The sequence below is a fragment of the Hypomesus transpacificus genome, chromosome 9 (assembly GCF_021917145.1).
Source record: "Hypomesus transpacificus isolate Combined female chromosome 9, fHypTra1, whole genome shotgun sequence".
Classification (NCBI taxonomy): Eukaryota; Metazoa; Chordata; class Actinopteri; order Osmeriformes; family Osmeridae; genus Hypomesus; species Hypomesus transpacificus.
In genome coordinates this window covers 7,178,349-7,189,287 of record NC_061068.1, presented here as the reverse complement: position 1 = coordinate 7,189,287, position 10,939 = coordinate 7,178,349, and positions in this window count along the sequence as shown.

The window sequence follows — 10,939 nt, the reverse complement described above, 5'->3', positions numbered from 1 at the left end:
CATTTATAGCCCTCTAGGTAGAAATATCTGCAAGCACTTTCCCATGAAAATGCAGACCATAGGAGATGTATCTATTGGAAAATGTCATGGTACAAAGTGAAAATATCAAGTGTTGATGTAAAAACCTGGTCTAATGAAACTGTAGCTGGTTTTAGAAAAGAATTGCACTAGATCAAATAGAAGAATGATCTGGGATAATCCATAATCTATCGAGTGACCACACTAGTGATGGACGATGCCTTTGCTACTTTTACATTGGGAGAGTCATTGTGGATGAATGGAGTGACTACAAAGGTTCCTGCTCCAAACTTTGACTGATAACACACATCCACTGTGAACCACACCCTTGGTGTCGATACTCATACTACCTTACTATTTAGTAGCACTAAGTCATGTCCAGTGATGTTGTATCTCTACAGTACTCAAAACAAGTCAGGATAAACTACTACAGTCCATAGCATAGCCAGCATGCTTTCTGCCTATTGTGAACCCCTCTGACGTATCCCACTGTGGAAGAGGTGTCAACCACCAAGACAACAGGACAGTAGTGGACTGATATGAACCTGTTTGCCCCAGAAAGTGTTGTTAAAAAGTTAAAGTTTGCGATTTGGGATTCAGCCGCCCTAATCTCCTACCTGTGCATGCTAATAATTTAGTCAATGAATTCTTTCTGGCAGCGGTCATACAACACTGCACTGAAACACTGTTGATGACTCCAGGCGGATGTTTTATTAATTGTAAATGATGAGAGAAAACAGAGGATAATTGGTGTTTACCTAATGGGCAGAAAAATATGAAGCCCAATATAATATCAGGGTTTGCTTGTGACCTGGTTGGTAATCCCTGTTGTCAATATTTGAATTACTGAGGGAAGTATTGTAGACTCTGTATCGGAGTGCAGTTTAGTTCCTCATCTATAAAAACTAACATCTGTTGAAGCATACATTAAGTTTAAAAATAACTGTACAGAGATCACCGGGTAAAGCACAGTTAACCAGATGTCGTTTTAAAGTGCCAGATGGAACACTGAAACTGGGATTGAAAATTAGAAAGCGCTGTGAAAGGTCAGATCAATTAAGGAACCTGCGTTGGCTGCCATATGACAATTAAGGCAAGTTTAAAGCACTTGAGCGATGGGCCAGTGGAGTGGCTGTCGCCGGGAAAACTTCTTGGGGGCATAAAACGTGTGTGCAGTGGGAAGCTTCTAGACTGAAGTGCATTTACACCAGGTCAAGGTTAATGACCCGCACAGATAAACCTGATAGAGCGCCTCACAGCGTCGCTCACAACCTTTGTCCGTCAGTATTAAGGAGCCAATAAATTACAGCTGTGACTTTAAGTGACATTGAGATTTACTCTACTCTAACAAGAGAGAGGGAGGGAAAGAAATAGAGAGCGATGGGGTGGAGGGACAGAACAGTTTGCTAATTAGTCTGATATAGTTGGTTTGGTATATTTGTCTATTTTCTACAGGTATGGAAAAAAGGTACAGTAAAGTGTATATACTGAAGTACAGCATGTATGGAGTTAAATACTCATGATAGGCAGATCATCAGAGTCATTGACAGTCTTGTTATCACAGTTTCTAAGATATGATCCATTGATTTAACCCATGTGCATGCAATGTAGAAGAAAATTCAGTTTTTGAGGAGTGGTTCTGGAAACCAGCGGATATAGGTGTAGAAACAAATGAGTATGATCTAATGAGTTGTTTATTTGCTTGGCAGTCTTAGTCTCAGACTTTTCTCAGCAACAGAAACAAGCCGTTCTGTTATTTGCTCCTGTCCAATATGTTTTGGGGAAGGCCTTCAGCACCTGTGGCTATAAAGGAGCCACAAGGGGGCAATATTTGCATTGTTTGTCTGTGTTCTCCCTAGTCACTCAGATTTACATTTGTGTTGGGCATTTGCATTTGCATGATCAGATTACATACAGTTTAGTTTGTTCATTTACAATGTAACATGCAAACAAAGTGGTATGGAAAGTTTTTCCTGTTCCAAGATTAGCCGACACAGTTTTATCCTTCCTTAACTGCTCATACCTTGATGTTAACGATTCATTTTCCTCAACCGCCATTTACCACTCAACTACAGTGAGTAGTCAGTGGTCAAGCATGCTTTTGTACGGGCACCACATTCTTAGAATATGATTAATTATTGTAATATCCTGAATACTCAGAACAAGCCAATTTAGGAATTGCAGAGACAATATGTTCATCTTTTTCTTTCAGACTCATGCTGTAGGCACTTTTGTGGTGTGCAAACAGAATTATTCATTGTACTGTTTAATGATAACAAAAATGCAGTGGTGACAGAATTCACTCCTCAAATTAACTTTATTTACTCGTAAAAAAAATACATAAATTGAACGTATCTTCATCTCAGGGCTTCATAAAAACTATTCTTATGACATCTACTATTATATTGAGAATGATGTACTGTACAATGTGTTGGGTCTCCTAATGGTTCCACTTGGACGTCTTTAAAATACAGTTTTAATTATAGATAAGACTAACCTGGGTTAGCACCAATGCAAAGCTATTACAGAATCATGTGAAGTGCTTATGTTGTTATTCTGTAATTTTCCAGATTACCATACTTTCTTTCTAATGTAAAACCTGTTCTCTTATTGAGATAAAACTGCTTAAAAGTTACACAGCTTTGTTGCACACCTTGCATAACACCTGACCTTACACTCACTTACCACAAAGCTAATACATTTAGCAAATTAATCAGTGAAATTCCCTGAGAAGCACCAAGCCGTCTGTTGCACATATTACTTTGACAGATATCACACATTCACACTAAACTCACACTAAAATACCATTGTAATAGCAATTCTCCGGTGTGGGGAAATGTTGTGCTTTAGTTAACAGCTGCACACAGTGAGTCAGTGTGTTTATACAGTGTCTATGTAGTGTACATCCTACATTGGACTTTTTCCCTGTGTTTTGTCTATATGGCTTGTTACTAGCTACTGAAATGTTGGAATTAATTATAAAATGTGTCAAATGGACTTGGGCACATGAAGACGTGCAGGGATCAACAGTGTCAGTATCCTGCTGCTCCCATTGTCCTTGAGGAACTCTCATCCAGATGTTCAAACGGAATTGAAGACGACCTTTCACCCGCACCTAATTATCATTTGAATGACAACATGCTCCAGATCAATAGTTCCCAGTCACAGTTTGAAGATCATGGATAAGAACTCACCTTGTTGTCAGTGAGAAAATGCTAATGTAATTAATGTACAATGATCCTTTGGCTAAAGATTCTCTTGAGGATATTAATACGGGATATTTACTGTAAACAGCTATAGCCTGAAAAATCCATGTATTGTGCACACATTGTCTGACCGAAGGTTGGTGCTGGTGTGACAGACCTGCCCCTGATAGGTACATGATACAGGACAGTGTTTACCTCAGTGAGAGGTCGGATGATGAGGAAAAGGTCAGAGGCTTTTAGGCTTCTCTCAGTTGTCGGATTAATGTGTGTGTGTGTGTGTAAGGGTCTCTCTGTGTTTGTGTGTGTGTGTGTGTGTGAGAGCACACAGAGAAAGAAACCAACCAAAAGGCCTGCTTTGTTTTCAGTCACCAGACTGGGAATCATGGTTACAATGTTTCATATAATCAGAAACTTGGGTTTTGTAACAAAATAGCTTTAATTGGGTATAACTTCATACTCAAGTGTATGTAATCTAACCATAAAGGTAGGGATCTCAGTGTGTGTCTGGCTTTATTGTCTCGAGAACTGGGCACTGTTACTTGTATGAAGTAACATTTTGCAAGGTGTATTGCTCAGGACCAAAGGATGTGCAGTGTCACATGTTTGGATAAGCAGGTCGCCAACGGACGCCGCAAACGGGAACCGCACTAAATCTTCATGAATAATTCTAAATACTAGGAACTTTGTTCCTCTTTCTAAACTAGTGCCAGTCCCCAGACCAGCACTCAGGCAGCCATGTCTTCCTGCTGACCATGCTGCTGACCCCCTGCCCTGCTGACTCTGATACTTTACTGTACCTATAGTACCTGTATCCGAGCTTTTAGCATTACCTGGGATCATACGGCTCTAATTTAATCATATTGACACGGCCCTTTTTCATCTCTGACAATGCTAAGAGCAATCTGAGTGACTGGATGAGTTCATGATTAACTTATGTTCCCCCTCTAAATCTCAGCTCAGAACCATGCTTCCTACTGAGGCAATAGCAATTTGGTTGAAAAGTTGCACTCCTCATGATTCCAAATCATAAACCCAGCGTGGGACAATGAGCATCCACTCCCCCATTTTCACATAAGGGGATAAAACAGTTGAGGAGAAATAGAACAAAATACACAATTAAAGAAATTGTTATTGTGAAATAGTATTGTATCTCATTGAGATTCCCTCAGTAGTCATCACATTCAGCTGAAATGATCTATGAGGCATTAATAAATGGAGGGGAGGGGGTGTTTATGTGTGTGTGGGGGTGGGTGTGTTGGTTACGAGATGGAGAGAGATGGAGTAATACAATTTATTCCTTAAGTGAAGTAAAGGCCGTATTGCCTACCATTAATAGAGCAGAACGTAGGCACAGACTGATAATTAAGGAATCCATGAGAGCAAAAGCAATATTGGACAATCACTAACATCCACTGTTCCTTTGCCACGTCGAGCCACTCTCCTTTTTTCACCAATATCATTTTAGATTATGCTGGAAAATGTTATTGCATTGTGATTTGAAACTGCTGCAACTGAAGAAAATGCTCTGCTTCCAGCATAGAACTGATGTTTCCGGTTGAATGGATTGAAAGAGAACGTATGAGACCTGTAATCCTAAGCAGAAACAGCTGACACATCTAAGTTACTGTCTGAAGTTTGGTTATGAAGATTGTGGACTGACTCAACATGCATGGATAAATAGCGTCCGCTAAAGGAATAAGATGTTACAATGTAATGCCATGAAAATGGATTATAGATAATCATGATCAATATAACATCACTGGTTCATTTGTATGACACTCAAGTTAATACAATTACGATTTTTACCATGAGAATCTGTTTGTGAGAATTTAGGTGAACAACTTACTGACCTGTATTAACCCATTTTGGTCCAGTCCCTTTAAAAATATTTGTACCGATTACAATCTGAAACTATCTACAATTTACAACTGCAGTATGTTTTATCCATCTCACCGACAGTCCGTATGGATTTCCTTCACTTTAAAGAAATCGAATCATGGGAGGTTTAAGACAAGAGTCTTCAATTTCCTTTTTTGTCATCATTGGGAACATTTTAATTCTTCCTTTCATCCCTCAAGACTGAAAACACAATTTCATGATCACCTCGCTGCCAGAGTCATGTTTAATAATTCCCAATTATGCAGCCAGGCACCTAGTCCACAGCATGAGCCCTCCATGCAGCCCAGGCAACCAAGCCAGAGGCCGGCCCAGCTCAGTGTGTGTTCAGTCACCTTGATCTCATCGATGAGCACACTCCCCGTCTTAACAGGTTATACCACCACGACTTATGCTGTTGTATTAATAATAAAACATGGTATTGTCCTGGAGGGAGTTTACTCCTTGTCTCTGGCTTGAGCCTTTTTCCTCCAATTTGTTACGCAGTTTACCCTAACATGGAACATATCGTTTTGTGCTCAGTGTGAGAATCCAGGGTGACTGCACATAACAGGGAAAACTGCACCTAGAAAAAGTTTTTAAGGAAACTAGTCCGTAAGACCTGGGAACTAACACAATGTAATGTGTTCACATACTATAAACAGTACATTGTTTTCTGAACGGACAAGCAGTGTGGGCATTACTTGAACTTGTTTCTGTCATTTTGGCAATCAAGTCAAATGAGTGCAGTTAGAATTTGTCATTTATCATTTGGGATTTGTTTAAAGTTGACGTGTTCAATGACTCTTTCATGAACACCTGGGTTCTGGGTGCACTTATCTCTTGACCGTATAACTTTCCATCTGCTACCAAGTCATTATGGTACATGAACATATGTGCTTAAAAGAGAAAAAGGAACAAAAGAGGAAAAATTAATGATTTTTGACTGCTGAGATAATTTTGTATAGAAGGCTCTATTACCAATGACCAGGATGTAAAACCTACTCGAAACAAACATACTTATTGCAAGTTTGCTTGAGTAAAATGGAAATGACCTAAATGTAAAATGGAAATGCATGTGAAACATGCTGGCTTGTGCAAAAGTCTTTTGACAAACTTGTCAAACTTGTCAAACTAGTCTTTGTGGTTTCCTTCCTTTGCTTTGTTCCTGTACTGAACATACCTCTTACTCACAGTGGGTGTCATAATAGGATTCTTTCTCTCCTTCCAGCTGCACTCTTTATCAGAAGGCTGCTTAGGCTTTCGTAGCCAGTCTGGACATTGCATTATATTTGTAATTGTCCCCTTTTCTCTCTTTGACAGTTTTCTGTGGTGCTTTCAAGTGTGTTGTGCTGATGTGCTGCCATACAATTCTGTACACGTTCTCACCCTGCCTCCTTGGGTCTTGAGTCATGCAGTTTCTGACCAGCTGCACATTATGCATCTGTTTATGCATTTATGACTGAACATGTAAGAATGAGGCAGAGATGGCGATGACTTCATATTTGGGCCCCGTACACCTGTGACATCAATCGACACACTTTACTGTAACTCTACATTACATGTTCCTGGAATGAAAAGAAAATGCCTCACCACAATTGGTCCGTCATGACAGAATACTGTTCATGACTGGCTTTATTTGTTCAAGTTTTTTTTTACATGTCAGCCCTAATTACTGACCACACAGAGCAAATGGAAGCCTGCTCAAAATTAGTGATTGCAGGTTACGTATAGGTCAGAAGTCTGATTAGAACCATGTGTTACGAATATTATAATGGATTATTTTCTGTCAGTACTTGTAGAATTCAGTGTTTGCAATGACCCACCCATATACACTACTCTTGAACTGTTAAAAGTATGTTTTGTAAGAGGACTGTGTACTAACCAAGCATTTCTTTGAAGATAAATAGTTAAGATGAGACGCAACATCAAAATATTCAGTCTCGTCTGGGGGATGATATCAATCGCTACCCTAAAATGTTGTTTTCATTCAATAGATGAAGTTGTCTCTTTTTCCCTTGTGATACATACTCCCAAAGACCTGTTTTTATCTCACTGTGTTTGTATGTGTGTGTGTGTGTGTGTGTGTGTGTGTGTGTGTGTGTGTGTATGTGTGTAGAGGTTTGCACGTGTGTTTGTGTGTTAGTCTTATTGTCCTTGGCTCTTTGTTGTTTACCGGTGTGTGTTAGACTGAGCAGCCTCTTCACAGAGATCACATTCCACTTGCTCTTATGTGCTGTGAGCAGGTCAACTTATCCCACAACTCTGGAAAGGGGGATTTCTCCGTCCTGGCCTGCCCATTGTCTCCCCGCAGAGCCTGTGGAGAGAGCCTGCCGCTTTCAGAGCATCACTGCCCACCCCTAATATGGCAAATGAATGCATGAGCGAATACAAGAGTGAATAACTGAATGAATAACTAAAGACAATTTACATAATTGCATGTAGGGTATGTATTTTCTAGTGTTTGAGAGTTCATTTGCATAGTCGGACTCGAGTATAGAAATTATGCAGTCGTAGTACTGTAGATCCGGCATGTAAATACAACTCCTTTGAATTACTAAAGAAAGAAGTCAAACAATAATAATGTTAATTATGTTTTTTTGCCCTCAGGCTAGAGATCCTCTTTGCCTCCAGAGCAATGCCTGTCAGAACAAAAGTGATCCTAAAATCCATTGATGAGATGTGCTGTAGCTAAATAACAGGCCGGAAAAGATTGGATGGAGAGTCCTCTATGGGTGCTTTACTTCACTGCGGATCTGAAGTAGAACCATCCATACCGACTTGATTTCATCAATTTCAAATGTCAAGTGTCTTTGTTTCACACGTGTGATCAGCGTCTGCAGGGACTGCTGCACATTGTCACCACTGTCTTGCTGCATCATTTGAAGCGCTATTTCCCTCCTGCGTCAATATTCTTTGTTATCAACGTGACTAGGTACTCAATTGACGCAGTGTGTGCCAGCACCTTTTGAACATTTCAATAGAGCTGCACTTACTTCACATTCCTTTTGTTTTAGATTGTATTAACAGAAGGTTCACCTTCACCGTTTGGTACATTGCTAGATTGAAACCAAAGGGGGTGGGGGAGGGGGAAGCAGGAAAGGAGGGAGCAAAGGGATGTGAGTGAGTGTGTGTGTGTTAACCTCCCTACCCTTCACCTTTGTCTCACGGCGTGGAGGAGCAGGACCATGGCCAGGAGAGATGTCCCCTGCCTGGACTCTGTGTCCCTCTCTGACCTGACGCCGTGGTACAGAACGGCTGAGAAGCCTTTCTCAGACTCGAGTTCAAAAGAAAGTAGGCAGCAAAGTCTTCCTGTATTTAACCTGGTAGCTGTCTATTGTCAATTCAGTGTACAATGCATGGCACTCTCTGATCTATTTAATCATCCAACAACTGTTTACCGTATAACTATATAAGCCTTGATTCGTAATCCCTGTTCACTATATACTGTATTTTTCTTCTTTGTCAGGGAAGACAGATGTAATTCTAAAGCACATGAATTAAACATGAGAATAACTGCTTTCATTTAGCAATGGTAACCTGCGCTAAATCCTTCTTGGCTTGCTTTGGCAGCAGCACCACCCGCTCAGGGCCTGCAGGCAGAGAGGGTTCCATTGTAGCGTTAGCAGCAGCACTGCACTGTCCAGTCCATAGAGAATGTAAATGAGCAGCTCTCCAGACCTGAGGGGGACCACTGCTGATCACAGGCCACCACATTAAGCACCACTACCCCCTGATGAGAGGACTCCCACACACAATCATCTGATCAGATGCAAAAACAGAGCATTTCTATGGGGGGAAACAACAGACATTAATGAAACTCTTACTCTTAATGTGCTTCTGAGTGTTAGGCCGTAAAAGTAAGCTAGGTTTCTAACATTAAACAGAGGTTTTGTTTGTTGTTTTGGATAATGTGTTAAATAAGGAAACCGCAACTTTTGTGAAGGATCACAGGCTACTGTGAGAAATAAGGATTGTGTTGTCAATAGTATTGACTTTCAATCACTTGCGTTGTTCATTTGGACAACAGACACGACAGAATTCAGAATCTTCAATATAACTCATAGCTGTATGGCCCCAGAGATCTTTCAAATCATAATAAAGGCCTCCAGTTTTTGGGGGGATTCTTAACACTCATTTACCCTCCCATCCACTTAGCAAACAACAGGACATGGTTATTTACAGTAGCTGCCAGATCTGCAATAGTTAACACATTTGTACTCCCCAAATGCCTAATTTATTGAACCATGTCGGCACAATTTGTTCACTTAGTAAGAGACCCCCGTATTTGTTCCTTCACATGGCAGGGTAGTGCTTCCTGTCACAAGTGCTTTTGTATGCTTGCAGCGTTCAAATATGCTGAACATGGAAAGGAATAGGGAAGGAGGGAAAGGAAGAAAAAGAGGGAGAAAACAGTAAGCAAGTAAACAACGCTTTGGCTGTTTAAATAAAACATTTGTTTGTGATTGAGGCTTCATGATGTGAACAGCATGACCTGTTTTACAGGGAGCCTCTAAACAGTCAGCCACTCGCCCTCTCAGAAACAGATCCCCTCTCTCTACCCACAGACTCAGTGCCTATTTATATTGCATGAGAACAAATTTTTTTGACAAGTTGAGTGATAGATTTGTACAAGGCCTGGATGTTTTTTCTGAGGAGGTCCTGTCTGAGTGACATAAATTGCTATTAATAAAATTTTTAACAATACATGGCAAATGACTTTTTTCTGTTAACATGGTATGAGCGGGTCCATTTGCTGCCTTTGGTGGGCTTCCTGGGAATAGCTTTGCTGTCTGAGTCAACATTCAGAGAGAAAGGGATGGGAAAGAACATAGCCAATGAACAGTGGAGCAGGGTAGGATATGCGTGTGCGTAAGCAGTTGGTTATCCAAGAGACCTGCTGTCTGAATGGACAGCATTTTGCAATTTACGAAAGATGTATTGACACCTATAAATATTTTACTTTTAAACATTTATCTTTTTTCTTTCTTTCTTACGTTTAACTTTTCTCTTAAAGGTTGCTACGCCAGAATGCAGTGCTGTGTATATAGTTTTAAGTGTCATGAAGAGATCAGCATGCTTGGATGCCAGCCTTATTGACTGTGGACCTCCTCTCATAGCTTTGTCTCTTGCTTCAGTGGAAATAATTAACTGTGCATGTTTTAAGGCAGGATTACAGTTGTCTAATTGTGGTGTGTGTTGTCATGGAGACTATCAGGCTACCAGTGAATAAACAGCCTTACATGGCGGTGTTTGGTTAAAACAAGGCTTTGTGCAGATGTCAGCCACAGATTTATGATGGTGAAGCAGATTACATTTGGCAGGGAAATCAATAGGCTGACCACTCTGGACTGGCATCTTATTTTGATAAACAGCTCTGTTGATGTAACCTACCCAGAAGCTAGGCTCCTCATTTGTTTGATTTGAATGAGGGAATTAATACAAAAGTTTACTCTGTAAAATAGCATAGTTAGGTATTGGTTGGAGTATTGGTTGGAGTATTGGTTGGAGACATTACATAGCTTCCTGATAGATTTGTAGCCTTTCAGCCAAAGAGCCTTTGGACAACATTCTGTGATTTTCCATGACAGCATCTTTAACTTTTGAAACAACTTACATAATACACTAGTCCTGTCCTGTTTTCCATTAGAAAACGAAAAAACACTACAGTTATTATTATGAACAATATAAGGACACTTATTTTATAACAATGTTGTGTCCCATTTTTAGCAGTTAGATTGAAATTGAAAACATTGTCAAGTCTGTGTTTAAAACCCTGGTATCGTCCTCATCCAAACAAGACTTGGGTTACACTGTTACAAGGATGACACAAATCCACT